General features: G+C 33.7%; 1 long non-coding RNA gene across 4 annotated transcripts; it reads right to left on the bottom strand.

Annotated features, from left to right (window-relative positions):
* Window positions 1-3,790: 3,790 nt before the first annotated feature.
* On the bottom strand, window positions 3,791-8,070 carry LOC145105670 (uncharacterized). Of its 4 annotated transcripts, XR_013707462.1 has the most exons (5): window positions 7,367-8,070; window positions 6,843-6,942; window positions 5,064-5,460; window positions 4,596-4,906; window positions 3,794-4,161 (listed from the first exon to the last, which is right to left on the bottom strand). It is a non-coding gene; the product is annotated as an uncharacterized LOC145105670 (long non-coding RNA). The 4 variants fall into 4 exon arrangements; XR_013707574.1 differs by having other exon boundaries at window positions 3,791-4,161; window positions 4,596-5,460; window positions 7,233-8,070; XR_013707430.1 differs by having other exon boundaries at window positions 3,792-4,161; window positions 4,596-5,460.
* Between the last annotated feature and the right edge of the window lie 6,276 nt (window positions 8,071-14,346).

Genomic DNA, 14,346 nt, shown 5'->3' with positions numbered 1-14,346 from the left:
TTTGGCCCTTACTATTTGTATGAAACACCAAGGTTTGACCCCTGACATTGTATGAAAGACCAGGGTTTGGCCCCTAGCATTTGCATAAAAGACCAGGGTTTGGCCCTTATCAATTGTATGGAAGACCAAGATCTAGCCCCTGACACTTGTACAAGTAAATACCATGATTTGGCCCATGGCAGGGTGTAAGACTATGATTTGGCCCATAACACCTTTTTGGGTTGAAATAGACGCATTATGTATAACATGTGGTATTTTGGGGAACTCACTAAACTTTGTGCTTACAGTTTTGTGGTTTAAATATTTCAGGTACTTCGAGTTCCAAGGGGAAGAGTATGGCATGGTTGCATCGCATCCACAGGAGATTTCATATTTATGATTTTTTTTTGCCACTTTGATGTTATTGGAATACTATTGACACTGTCACTGTTTTGAATGTAATGATTGAATGTTTTGGTTGAATTAAGTACAAAAAAAAAATTTACCTTAGATTTTTGGGACGTTACATCATTGAATTGTCGTACGACCAAGGTATGTTGCTCCATCACGAGTCCATTATTGCTGCATCGTCGGACTAGCAGAAAGTCACCGATGCGTCGCCGCTGCAGAACCGTCGTGAGCCGCCGCTGAACCACTAGGTTCGATTTTTCTCCTGTTTTTCCAAAAAACGATTTTACTTTGAAGAGTAATGTATGATTTTGAATTATGATTCTTTTCTGAAGTCTGATACATGATACAAGATTGTACTTTGAAGTGTAATACATGATTTTTGAAGTCTGGAGCTTAGCAACTATTCAAAGGGTGGAGAGGGGATGTGAAGGAGGAGAAAAAGGTGTCGGTGACTAAAGGATGTGAAAGACCTTTATCTTTGAACAAAACCGATTTTGGGCGTCCGCCAAAGCTTACGTTCGTCAGAAATGTTATCGGAGATGGAACTCAAATCCCCAAAACAAGTTTTACGTGCTATTGCACGTAATAGTGGTATATTTTTAACAAAAAAAAGTTTAAGAGATAACTGTAAACCAAAAAAAGTTAAGTGACCAAATATATATGAATCATATAATTAGTTATCCTTTTAAACGTCTATATTATGTGTTGTAACATATAATATAAGAAATCCCACCTTTTTTACTATCCATCTTTCAATTCAAGAGATTAAAGCAAGTCTTAAAATTTAAAAAGTGATGCAAAAAGAAAATGAATAGAGTCCACCTATTATATTCAAGGAAATTAAGAAAAACAAATTAGTAATTTACTCTAACAATTTAAAGAAAATTATTGAATTCATCTTAGGCTAAATTACTCTTTAACTTTTACTTTGTATTATTTTTTCTATTGTGTTTTTTCGTCTCTAACCAATATTAAATTTCTTTTTTATCTTTCATAATTTTATTTGTACCTTTATTTATTATTGGTTTTATATTTTTTAATAAAATAAACTGCAATTCTCTCTCTCTCTCTCTCTCTCTCTCTCTCTCTCTCTCTCTCCAACCGTCTTAATCCACCTTTCTTTTCCTTTCATCCTCCTATTGTCGGAAACTACATCCCTCCAACTATCGTCTTCCTTAAATTTTGCCGTCGATCTAGGTATCCCTTTTCGTTCGGCAAAGAAAACATAAGTCATTTCCATAGTTATAAAATAAAGAAGATGACCAATCATAGTTTACAAGTTTGAAATACTATAAGTGTTTTCGAATAAAATTCAAAAATTAATACTTAATTTTCTTTTTGAATGTTTTGAAAAAACAAATAACAAGCCTATATTTTCTATAAAACATATAACAAATATCTAGAAGTGTTTGTTTAAGATTTTTCAGAAAACGAGCTACTTACCAAGAAAGAAAAATGTCACTTTGAAAATGTTAACAATAATATAATATAATGATTTTCTCCATATATATATATATATATATATATATATATATATATATATATATATATATATATATAGAAAGGGTGTTTGACGGTAAATAACTTTTAACTTTTGTGTATTTTCTTTGTATCTAAGGTGTTGTTTGTCTTTTTTCAAAAAGAGTCGCGTGACTTCTTTTGTAGGTAATGTTTGTTTTTTTGAAAACTGTAGACCTAAAATGTTTATACATCCTCTTCTTTGTAGCAGATAAGGAATCATTTCTTTTCATTCATATCTTTACATAAAAAAGCAGAATTTCATTTATATCTTTGTAATCTTTAAATATTATTTTTAATTCCCTTGAAATTCACATCTATATCTGAACTAATATTTTAATTAAGATTAAACCAATTTAATATTGAAAAATTATCTAAATCACAAATATCATATGATATTACTAAATTACCATTTTCAAGTTAAAAAAAATAGGATTAAACTGATTTAATTAGAATTAAAACAATTTTTAATCTTTAAATTTTCCAAGCTTTCAGCTTCATTTTTTAAAGCTTTTGACGAATATATATTTAAAAATCAAAATGTAAAAACATGTAAATAAATAGACGAAGGTCATTAAACTGCAAAATAAGTCTAGAAAAGTTAAAATTCTTGTGATGTTAATGTCGGTTCAAATTATTTGATATTATTAACTTTATTATTCAAACAATAACGTAATCTTATTCAATCGACTCGATACTCATTTTTGTAATCGACCAAAACTTTTTAACTACGTAATGGATGATCAAACAATTGCAAATAATCTTGTTCAACCAACTCGATTAGCATATATTTAAGGATTCTGATGATACATCCTATTTTTTGTGTTTATCACTTCTGGATCATTTGTTTGAATTTTTCTCACTTCATGTATATATGGTTTTTTTTGCAATTTGTTTTCTTAAAGTGATTTATTATAGATGGTTTCATGAATTTTCTCAAACATAGCATTTTTGTAATTTTTTTCTTAAAAGAGTTTGAATCAATTGATTGATTCTACATGTGCATGAATATTGTTTTGAATTTGCAATTTAGTTTTCTATAAACTATAGATAACTATTGATGCAAAGTAATTGAGAAAAAAAATTAAGTTTAAAAAATTAGTGCATTTAAATTTCATTTTATTTTAACCGTCTATAGATTTTAAAAAACAAAAAATATTTTACTTATAAACTACATACATTTTGTTTCATTTTTTTGACATATATTATATATATATATATATATATATATATATATATATGCTTTGGTTATTTTGTTTTTACTAACTATTGTGTCAGAATGCACAGATCTGAACCAATGGATGGAATTAATCAATGGACATGATTTGAAAGTGTATGATATTACAATAGGATAACATGTACCATAGAATCACAAAAATTCTAGCAAAATGGTATTTTGGACAATTAACTACAATTATAAAAGGAAATTTTCGGATTTTTAGGGATAATTAATTCTCCTAATTTTAAAATTTTGATTTTTTTTAATTAATTCAATTTTAATTCTAACGTAATTTGTAAACATAATCGATTTTATTCTATCAAATTTTTTTTTGTTAGAATGATGCTCTTTCAGAAATTTATTCTATTAGAATATTATTGAAGAATAACAAAATTCTTGAATCCAAGGTTGAAAAATAACAACATTCTAATATATTCTTATACATCCGAACTTAAATACAAATTCATACATATTCTTACAGACTAAAAGTCTTATACATTTTAATGTAATTATACATATTCTAAAAGAATATCAACAAAATTGAATAAAATTCTTAAAAAAACCAATATTATTAACATGTGAGTATGATCAAACTTTATTCATTCTTCAACATTAGTAAGTCTTCAACTCATTCTTCCAGTCACAAATACAATAAAAACTAATAATGGTTAAAAACATGTTACTTGCAATTAACTATCACTTTATATATTCTGATAGAATACATAGAATATATTCTGGCAGATCTAAGTTGTGAGAAGAATGAAATTTGAAACCCTAGATTTACCTGCACTCGCTGGCCAAAATCTCAGCATTCTATTGTATATTATTCTACCAGAATATAACATTCTTTGTTGAATATTCTAACAGAATAATATACTTGTTGCATAATATTCTTAAGGAATGAATCATCTGTCTTTCAGTGCCAATTATCAAAGTTTCATGCCTCGAAATTCATCGCATTAGAGAGAATATGGACTTTTGTATCCCATAATCTACAAACTGGATATATCTTGTAGCTAGGATTATCAAAATTTCTGGAATAAAACATAAATAATGGTTAGGAAATTGTTCAATACTTCTATTGGAAAGATTATAAATGTTTGATGATATGTCAACAAATATAATTGAAGCTATAATCAAGATATTGAAAAAAAAACAATTATGTGTCATATCATGGAGTTTAATCCTTAATAAAAAAATTCACAAATAACAACGAAAATCATCCAACATAAAACATTCTTAAAGAATCATTAAACTAAAAGCACAATTACAATGTAAAATTCTAACAGAATGTATATATTCTTGAACCCAACAAACACCTTCTGGTTCCTAAATTGTATGAACAAACACTATTAGTTGTATGTTATGGAATATTAAGATTCTTGAATACTAGAGTGCAATAATATACATATACAATGAAAACAACCAAATCTAAAGAAAATAGATGTGGAGTGATTGTTTTTGTTACCTTTGACTTTGGAGACAAACTTTGTAGGTGCATATTTTCGTCGAACTTTGGTTTGATTGAATTCAAGGTGAAGTGAGTAAACGAGTGGTTTAACAACTTTGTCATTTCGAAGAATTGAAAGAGGTAGCAAGAAAAATAATAACAACTCGTATGTGCAATGTGAGAAAGAAGTTGGGATAAATTCTAACAAAAAAGATAAATCTTGGGGATGAGAATTGTTGATCAAGATGGTGCCATGTGGTTACTTCCAAAACACTCGCATGTCTGCTCTTTCATTAGGGAAAGTACAGTAAATCAAACTTTTTGGACACCTAGAGGAAAAGAAATTTCACTCAAACAAATTAGAAATTCAATTCCATTGTAGAAATCAATGTGGTAATGAAAATAAATAGCAATTAGATTCATCGTATATAAGGTAATAAAAACTACGGTTTCAATGTAAAGTGAGATGGAATTCATGGATTTTACAGTGATCAACCATGTCGAAGGTGGAAAGACCAGCATCGGCGTACTTGAGCATAGCGTCAACGGCACCATCACAGTCGATTCTACCCCAACCGCCACTTGTTTTCCACATTCTGTTAAGTACTCTGATAACGAATCTGTCACACCCCCGGCCGAGGCGGCGGAATACGCCGGGCTGTGCGACTTAATTCATGGATCACAAGCAAATTGAATATACATCACAAGTTACAACGATAACAACATAGCAGTTACATTACACATTAAGATTTGAATACAAAGTTCATAATAATAAATTCATAAAGTTGCCTTAACAGATAGGCCGATTTAACAAAAACTAGATAAACTAGGTCGCCTGAAATCCATGACTAATCTTCTGACTGAGAGCTCGTTTGGTGATACCCTAAGAATACATGAAATTTTGAGGGTCAACACAAGGTTGGTGAGAGTTTACAGGTTTTCTGCTAACCGCAGTAATGATACTTTAAAAGACTAAAAAGTATTCTTTTGTAGTTTGAACCATGTTTGAAAAAAAGAAATTGTAAGCAAATTCATACTTCAAATATTTGATAGACAGAGAAATCATAAGTAAATCCGTACTTAAAATGTTTGGTAATCAGTGAAACCATGAGTAAATCCATTCTCAAAATGTTTAGTATTCAGAGAAACCGTGAGTAAATCCATACTCAAAATGTTTGGTAATCGGAGAGTAAATATATACTCAAATGTTTGGTGATCAGAGAACCGTAAGTAAATCCATACTCAAAATGTTTAGTAATCAGAGAAACTGTGAGTAAATCCATACGCAAAATGTTTGGTGATCAGAGAAACTGTGCGTAAATCCATACTGAAAATGTTTGGTACTTAGAGAACCGTGAGTAAATCCATACTCAAAATGTTTGATAATCAGAGAAACTGTGAGTAAATCCACACTGAAAATGTTTGGGACTTAGAGAACCGTGAGTAAATCCATACTCAAAATGTTTGATAATCAGAGAAACCGGATCCGTGGTTTCTAGATTATGAGATCTAGTTAACGCTTATAGTGAGTCCTATAACCGAGCTATGTGACTGTACCTACCCCTACGACGCTTCATTGGACGTCGTAAAACTGTTTTAGATATTTATCACCCGCTTCGATTGATCGGTCGAGGTTGTAGCTAGAAACCACGGGTGGGGGTGTCAGCCCGTATAGATCTATACATACGTATCTCTGCTCCGAAGATTAACGGTTATAGTGGTGTGGGTCTTCTAAGTGTTTGTTTTCACTTAGGGTAATGAATAATGTCTCACTCATAAGGCCCTTAACTAGAGTTTGTCATGAAAAGCCGGTTATACTCGATAAGAAAATCCATAAAATTGTGTAATGCTCGTTCAAATAAGTGATAATCTCATGGTAGTGTACACAGTACATGAATGATTTCAAGATAAGAGTTTGATAACTCGTATATGCATGTTTGATATGAACTTGAAATACTACAAAGGTGGTAACTTTTTATAACATAAGCTTTATAACATATTTTGTCATAAAATCATGATATTTTGTATGCAAACATCATTTGTCTCGACTAGTTGTATTATTTAAAAAAAAAAAAACAGTTGTAACATATTTACTTAAAACATAGTTATTACTAGTTTATTTGTAAATAAAATATTATTTAACGAAATAATATTTATAAACTAGTTTTGAAATCGGTAAGTGTTTATCAAGATCAATAAATATATATAGCACATGTATTCTCCCCCAAAGCGCAAAAATATTAAAAAGGGGTCGTAAACACTCACCCTTGAAGCGTGAACGAGTCTCGAGGGTGAAACTTGTCGTGAAAGTCGTTTCGTGACGTCTCGTGCCCTCAAAACGAATCGTCGGGTTTATTTATATTACCTAATAAACCAAAAGGGTAGTTTTGGTATTAATTATTAGGTATGGAGTGGTCTTTATTAAAATAAATAAAGTATAGGGGTTGATTTTTCCAAAATCAAACTCCAGGGACTGATTTTGCAAATTATTCTCAAAACCAGGGGCTAGATGGGTACATTTTAACCTCATTTAAGCTTCCAGGACTTGGTTTGCTGGGTTTTTCTGGTGGAGGGGCCATGGTGGATATGTCATCAACTTCTAGGGTTATATTTAAATAAAATGTAATTAAGTTTACACAGTAACATCTTCTTCACCTGGTTCCCGTTCTTGCGCAGGGGGAAATACGAACACGCAGGAAGAAAACAAACGAAACCGAGATTTCCTGATTTACGGCTGGAAACGAACGAAAGGAAACAAAATAAATATGGTGAAGGTGGCGATGGCTTACAATAGCAGCAAGGCGATGGTGGTGGCTGGACTACAGTGACGGGCGGCGGCGGTATGTGGCAAGAGGCTGCTCCGGTGGCCTTCTGTTGCTTCGCTTCTGCTTAAACTCGATGGAAAAGACGAAAGGAAGGAGGGAGGGAAACGATGATGATCAGAAACAGCAATACTGCCGATGATGGAGGCTGTTGGGTGCTGCTCTCGTCGGTAGTGAGCGGTGGGTGGCGTTTTCCGGCGACTCTTAGCAAGGAAACTTTAGAAAAAGTTTGGCAATCAGTTGATGATGGTGGAACTCCACCAAATCAGTGGATGTGTGGTGGTTCTTGGTGATGTTCGATTGTCACAAGGATGATGGTGTAAGGTTGGTGGTTTACGGTGGGGCTGCGGTGGTCTGTGGCTCCACAGCGGTGGTTCAACAATAAGACCCGAAGGTTGGCAGTAGGTGGCGGTGTTTTGAGGGTGCTTGGGTGGTGTTTGATGGTTACCCCAACAACAACACCACCACTCCTTAGTGGTGATTGTTCTCGGCAGTGAAGGAAGGAGGTAAACAGAAAACCTGAAGAGTGGGTAGTATCTGGTGGTGCTTTTGGTTAAGAAGAGGTGGTGCAAGGTGGTGGTGGCACAACTCTTAAGAATGAGAGGGAGATACATGGTGAACTTTATGGATTGATTAAAGAACAAGAAGCCAAATTGTGCATTCATACACCATTTGTGCATCACAGTTTTTAATTCCACAGAAAGCATGTTCCTGCACCCCCATTTTGAGATGGTTGACTCTTGCAATAGTCCAAATGGAGATAGAGACGTGACTAGGCTGATTATTTTGTTATTATTATTATTCTTTTTTTTTTACCAAAAGCAAATAACTCATTAAGTCTTAAAAACGGATTTTGGTTTAAGTGGCCGATTCTCTACGTCGTGAACTTCTTCTGATAGCGCCGATTGATAGATATTAATTCAATAGTTCTAAAAACCCGATCCGATAAATTGTTCGAGTTGTAGAACTTCGGGGATTTGCGTTTAATGTTTCGCGTCTAATTGGTATGAAACGTCTGGCTTTTCTGATTTTTACAAATATTTATACTATAAATATTTCGAGTAGTAAATAAAATATTAGACCTTAGTCTGAGTCCAAAAACGCTCTCAGAGTTTCTATCTGAGGTGTGCAAGTGCCACAACGGATCAAATACGGTTTACGAAATCAGATAAAGTCAATGTTACACCGGTTTGGTTTCTTAAAACGGTCATATATTTTGCATACGAACTCCGTTTTGGACGTTCTTTATATATCCGCGATTAGAGAAACATGTACTACGAGTCTAGAATATTTTCTTTGTTCACAAACTCTTAATACAAAATTTCAGGTTTTCAGTCGTTACTAGAGTTACAGTTTGTGCTTTACATTTCGTTCGACATTTTCCATTATTTGAGATAAGATACCATTTCCTATCTTATTGTATTTGAAATGAAGTTATATTTCTACTAAAATATGCTTTAAAATTCAATCAATCGAGATACGAAAAGGTTCGCGGTGAACTGATCGTTTGCAGATTCAGCCCTAAATTTCAGGATGTCACAGAATCAGCTAGTAACTTCCACCAGCTCAATACACCAGACTTTAACAGAGGAATTGCAAGTGCGGTCTTTTGTTTGTTGCTGCACTCACAACTTTCAAACATCGTCTCCATTTCGGAGATCCAATTCATGACTTCCACCGGTGTCGGACTTCCAGATAGACACGGTGGTTTAGATGCCATGAAATCTTTGTATTTGCATCCACGTCCATCAACTCCTCCATCCTGGTTGTTTTGTCTAACTATCGGTGGGTTGGCTTGACCAAGAGTCCCACTGTAGTTCCCTCCTACTAATTGCCCTTCATTCAACTCAGGCTGTTCAACAGGTATCGTAGTTTCTTCCCTATTCTGTTGTAGTAATCGCCTTGTCTCCTCCATCTGGCGATCTAACATCATCTGCATCATTGCTTGTACCCCAGCCATCGTCATTGGCTCAGGTGCAGCTCCTACAACAGGTACTTGCTCAACTACTTGGGGTTGAGGTTGTTGATCCCTGTTTCCGTTTGCATTTGCAACTCCACTACGAGTTCTTGCCATTATAATCTATATACCGAATAAGGCGAATTTAGGTCTTTATCCTCGATAGGTATTTAAATTCCCTTATCACTCCGAAACGTTTACATGTTAGTTCTAATATCGTAATCGTACGCTTAGAATCCTACACACATAAGGTTTCCAGATCCGGTTGGCAACAGACCATAGATCCGAACAAATAATGGCATATATGGCAAACATATAACATTTAGCACATAAAAGCATTTTAGGCATCTTTCCTAAAATAAACTAGTGCTCGTGTCTAAAATATGGTAGACACTCATCTCACAATCATCACTTAGCATTCTAAGTTTAAGTCTAGAAATCCTACAATTTCTTAGTTCGCTTAAACTAATGCTCTGATACCAACTGTGACATCCCCTAATTTCTCGGCCAGAAAAGACCGATTTAATTTATGCTTTTTAAAATAAAATCAGAGAAATCCTTTTAAAAGATGTTGCGGAATTGGTCCCCAAAACAAAACATGATAAAAGTTTGTCAAAACCTTTCTATAAGAAATATATAATTTCATTTCATATCAAAACCTCGAGATATCATGTTCTGATACAGATCAAAAGCATAAACAAGACATTATAAGCCTTTTAACAGTTATTTACAACTACTGGCCTATAATCCAAAAATCTCTCGTCATCCTCCGACTATGCTCGGGGTCCACTACCTGTAACATAAAAAACTGAGTGGGTCAGGCTTAGGAGCCTGGTGAGCATATAGGGTTTTCAACCCACAGTAATAATAAACTTATTAAGTTCATCAATCAACAATAACCCTGATTACCCATTTCCCGTTATCCTTACTTTACGTCCCTAAACACTTATCACAAGGGACCTAGCCTAAAGAATATCATCAGGATGGACACTACTGCTAAGGGGTTTCCTCAGCCATACATGTCCTAAAGGCAACCATGAGGGGGATGGAGTACAACGAATGAACACCCAAGTTCATTAACACCTACAGGTTGCGAGCCTGCCAGCGTTCCACTGGACTGTCTAGAAAAGTCTGTGGTCGTCATCCAAACTCCGCTAGATGACTGGATCACAATTACATCGAGGCCTCTCATCATTTTATCTCATTACACATCAACTATCTACCCATGTTTTACCCAACATATTTGTAGATAGAAATACATATACAGTTTAAAATTTGTATAAAACATATATTCAACAGTCACCTCAATTAAACAATTAATATAATTACACGTAGCACGTATTTTATAGAAAATACTTCATATCTAGGTGTAAAATGAAGGTGACTATACACTCACTTGATTTACTGAAAATCGGGCAGCAATTCGTTTCCTAAAACGTTCATTTCTAATAAAACCGGGAGTTTTATTCAGAAACCAGGCTCTGCAAAGGTTGGGCTTCGAAACCGAAAAGATAAATTTCTCGGGCTTCTCGGGCACTTCGTGGCGTATTCCGGGGGTTATAATTGATACAGGGGCTTTGGGGGATGTTAAAATGAAGGAAATATTGAAAAGGGGGTAAAAGATGGCAAAAATCCAAAAGTATCCGAGAAGGCTCGCAAGCCTTCTATTTATAGGGGGGTCCGAAGTCGGCTAAGGAATGGGGAGTCAGCAGCGAGGACACGCGGCAGCAGCAGGGCGAAGGTGCAATGGTGGCTCGCACGTGGGCTGCGCATGCGAGGGGCTCGGTGTCGGCCTCTGATTGGACCGAGGTCTAGTCCGAGACTTCGGACGTGGCACCATATGCGAGACTCGGACACGCCATAAGGGAGTACGAGGCAGCCTCTGATTGGCCGAGCCTTCGGTCCGAAGGGAATGCGACACGCGTCGACAGGTGACCTCGGATGACTCAGCAGTTCGGACACGTGGCACGTTTTGGGCAAGGGTGACGTGGCCGAAGCCACCTATGCGAAATTTCTCGATTTTTGTGCAAAAACTTCTAAAATCCATAACTTTCGCATACGAGCTCCGTTTTTGACGTTCTTTATATGAACGCGTAGGTAAAATTACGCTCTAAAACTTTCGTTTAGACTTCGTTGGCTAATTTTGACTTTAATTTTTATATTGTTATTTTTAACAGATCAGGACAGGAAATCCGTTAAAAATCCATAACTTCTTCATCCGACGTCCGTTTTCGTCTGTCTTTTTACCGTTGTGCTACTATTGACGAGACCTTCGATTCTCGTTTAGGTCGTGTCGGCTAAAAATCACTCGATCTAAAATTCGAGTTTTTAGCTGTTTGCTGCTAAGCTGAAACTTCGAAAAATCATAACTTCCTCATACGAAGTCAGATTTGGGCGTTCTTTTTATACCTACTCTCGGTTTAACGAACACTACGACTTTCTTTTAGATCACTAAGGCTAAAAAGTAGTTTATCAAAAATTCACTTTTTATGACATTCGGCACCGTGCCGGTTTTGTCGTGAAACTTCGACAGGTCATAACTTCTTCGTTATAACTCGGATTTCGGTATTCTTTATATATATGTAATCCTTGTCACGCCCACTACAAGTTTCTTAATAGATATCGGCTTTATATAATATTTATTTTTGACGTTCATTTTTTATTCTTAATTAATTAAACCCTAATAATTAAGCATAAAACACATAATTCACATAATATTCACATAATTCATTTTCATTTCTTCAAAATGAGTTACAAAGGTTAACCTAGACTATAATGTCAATATTAATGCCTAGCCTAGAAACACGGGCATTACATGCGACTCCAACCGCCTCACACCGGACTTCACTATTCCTTCCTCCAGTTCTGACCGTACGGCGAGTGTCAAAACTTCTCTGAACCTGAGGTTTGGAGGAGCCTAGACTGCTGAGATTGTAGAACGTATAGGTTAAAGTGGCTGAGGCCATATTTCTGTTGCGCAAAGAATTTAGATCGAAGCAGTCAAGCAGAACACAGGGGGAGAAGATAACGTTAATTTGGTGGTGGCTCAACGATGGCAGTCGACTGTCTTCCTTGTTTCTCTCGGTCCGGAGTATGTGCTGGTGTTTGGGTTGTTCAGTCGACGGAATGGGGGGTTTTAGGGTTAAGGATGTTGGTTTTGTAGGGTTTAACTAATTAAGGAGAGATTAAATGAATTATTTTTTTACCATAATTAGATATACTAATTACCATTATCCCTTTTGTTAATTTATTTAATGATTAATTATTTTCTCAATTCTTATTGGTGCATACATGCATACAATAGTTGCTAGAAACATTTGAACCTAGCTCTATATATTTTGTTTCATTGAAACAATCTGATATGGATTTTTAAAACTTTTGTATTTCGTTGAAACAATCTGATATGTATAAAAATCATATATTTACAGCTTAAAACTTATAAAAAAAACCATGTATTTACAGTTTAAAACTTTTAAAAAAATCATGTATTTACAATTTAAAACATATATTTACTTATTCATACCAGTTGAAACTAACATTAATATAACTAAGCAATTGATGAAACGTTAATCATAATTTTAAAACACTAAATTAACATTATTTGAGAAAACACTAACATAAAAAACTTTAAAACTTCAAAAAAAATCATATATTTACAACATTCACAGTTTAAAATTTATGATTTTAATTGAAGTAGTCAGGTCTGTTTAAAAAAATAATTCATTAACAACTTAAAATTTATAAAACCATGCATTCAAAGCATAAAATTTATGTATTTCATTGAAATAATCAGATCTATATAAAAAATCATGCATTTACAACTTAAAACTTCTAAAAGTTCACACATTTGTAGTTTAAAGCTTATAAAAATCATGCAATCACAACTTAAAACTTATAAAAATTAATGCATACACAACTTAAAACTTATATTTTATTATTAATAACATTTAAAACTAACAATAACATAACTAAAATATAATTGAAACATTAAAACATCCCAATCACAACTTAAATAAACCTGATTTTTTTTCTAGAAATACTAATATAATAACAACATCTAAATTCAATTCACAACAAAATAACCATAAAACATAAACTGTGAATAACATGTTTTATGCAAATATAATAACAAATAAGAAACCAAACTTGGATTCATAACTTAATAGCAATTAAAAAATGATTAACAAAAGTAAACAACAAATGAGAGATTAAAATATTAAATTCACAGTTTAATAGAAGGAAAAACAATAAAAAAAATCGATATACCTTATGTATTTTACCTATATACATATATGTAAAATACTAACATAATAACAACATATAAATTCAATTCACAACAAAATAACCATAAAACAATAGTTTCTCCGGTAAGATACATAAAAATACAGAAAGTAAAAAAAAATACATAATTTAGTTTACACATTCCACAATTTAATACTCTTATTCACAGTTTAATTTAAATTATATTCACAGTTTCATTCACATTACATTTTCATGCACTCTTTCATACCTTAATTTACAATATTCATTATTTAGAGTTTAAAAGAAAACCTCACTGTAGCATTTAATCAAACACCTTATATGCATCTTTTTCCATAAGTTCACTTTTTAAACTATACCACCATATAACAAATCAGAGAGAAATATATCAAGGAGAGGAGGAGTATAGATATGATGAACAAAAAATGAGTCATAAAACAAATCAGATAAAGAAAAAACAAGTACTGGAGGAAAAACGAGTTCAAGAATAACACCTTTATGTTACGATGAAGGCTGAGATTTATGACTTGTGATGCTCCGATGGCGACACAAATGGCAGGAGAACAAGTCTGATGTTAATCGGAAACGGGTTCAGATGGTTGCTTGTCAGAAATCATAGATCTGGACCGGACTCACAGATCTGGACGCCGGTGGTGGTGGAAATCATAGATCTGAACTTGAGCTTGCATATCTAGAAGACAAAACGACAGATCTAGAGTTTTTGACTCCA

Source organism: Lactuca virosa, chromosome 1 (assembly GCF_052849685.1).
Source record: "Lactuca virosa cultivar CGN04683 chromosome 1, Lactuca_virosa_CGN04683_v6, whole genome shotgun sequence".
Lineage (NCBI taxonomy): Eukaryota > Viridiplantae > Streptophyta > Magnoliopsida > Asterales > Asteraceae > Lactuca > Lactuca virosa.
Note: the sequence above shows the minus strand (reverse complement) of the source record. Positions and strands in the feature narration are given on the sequence as shown.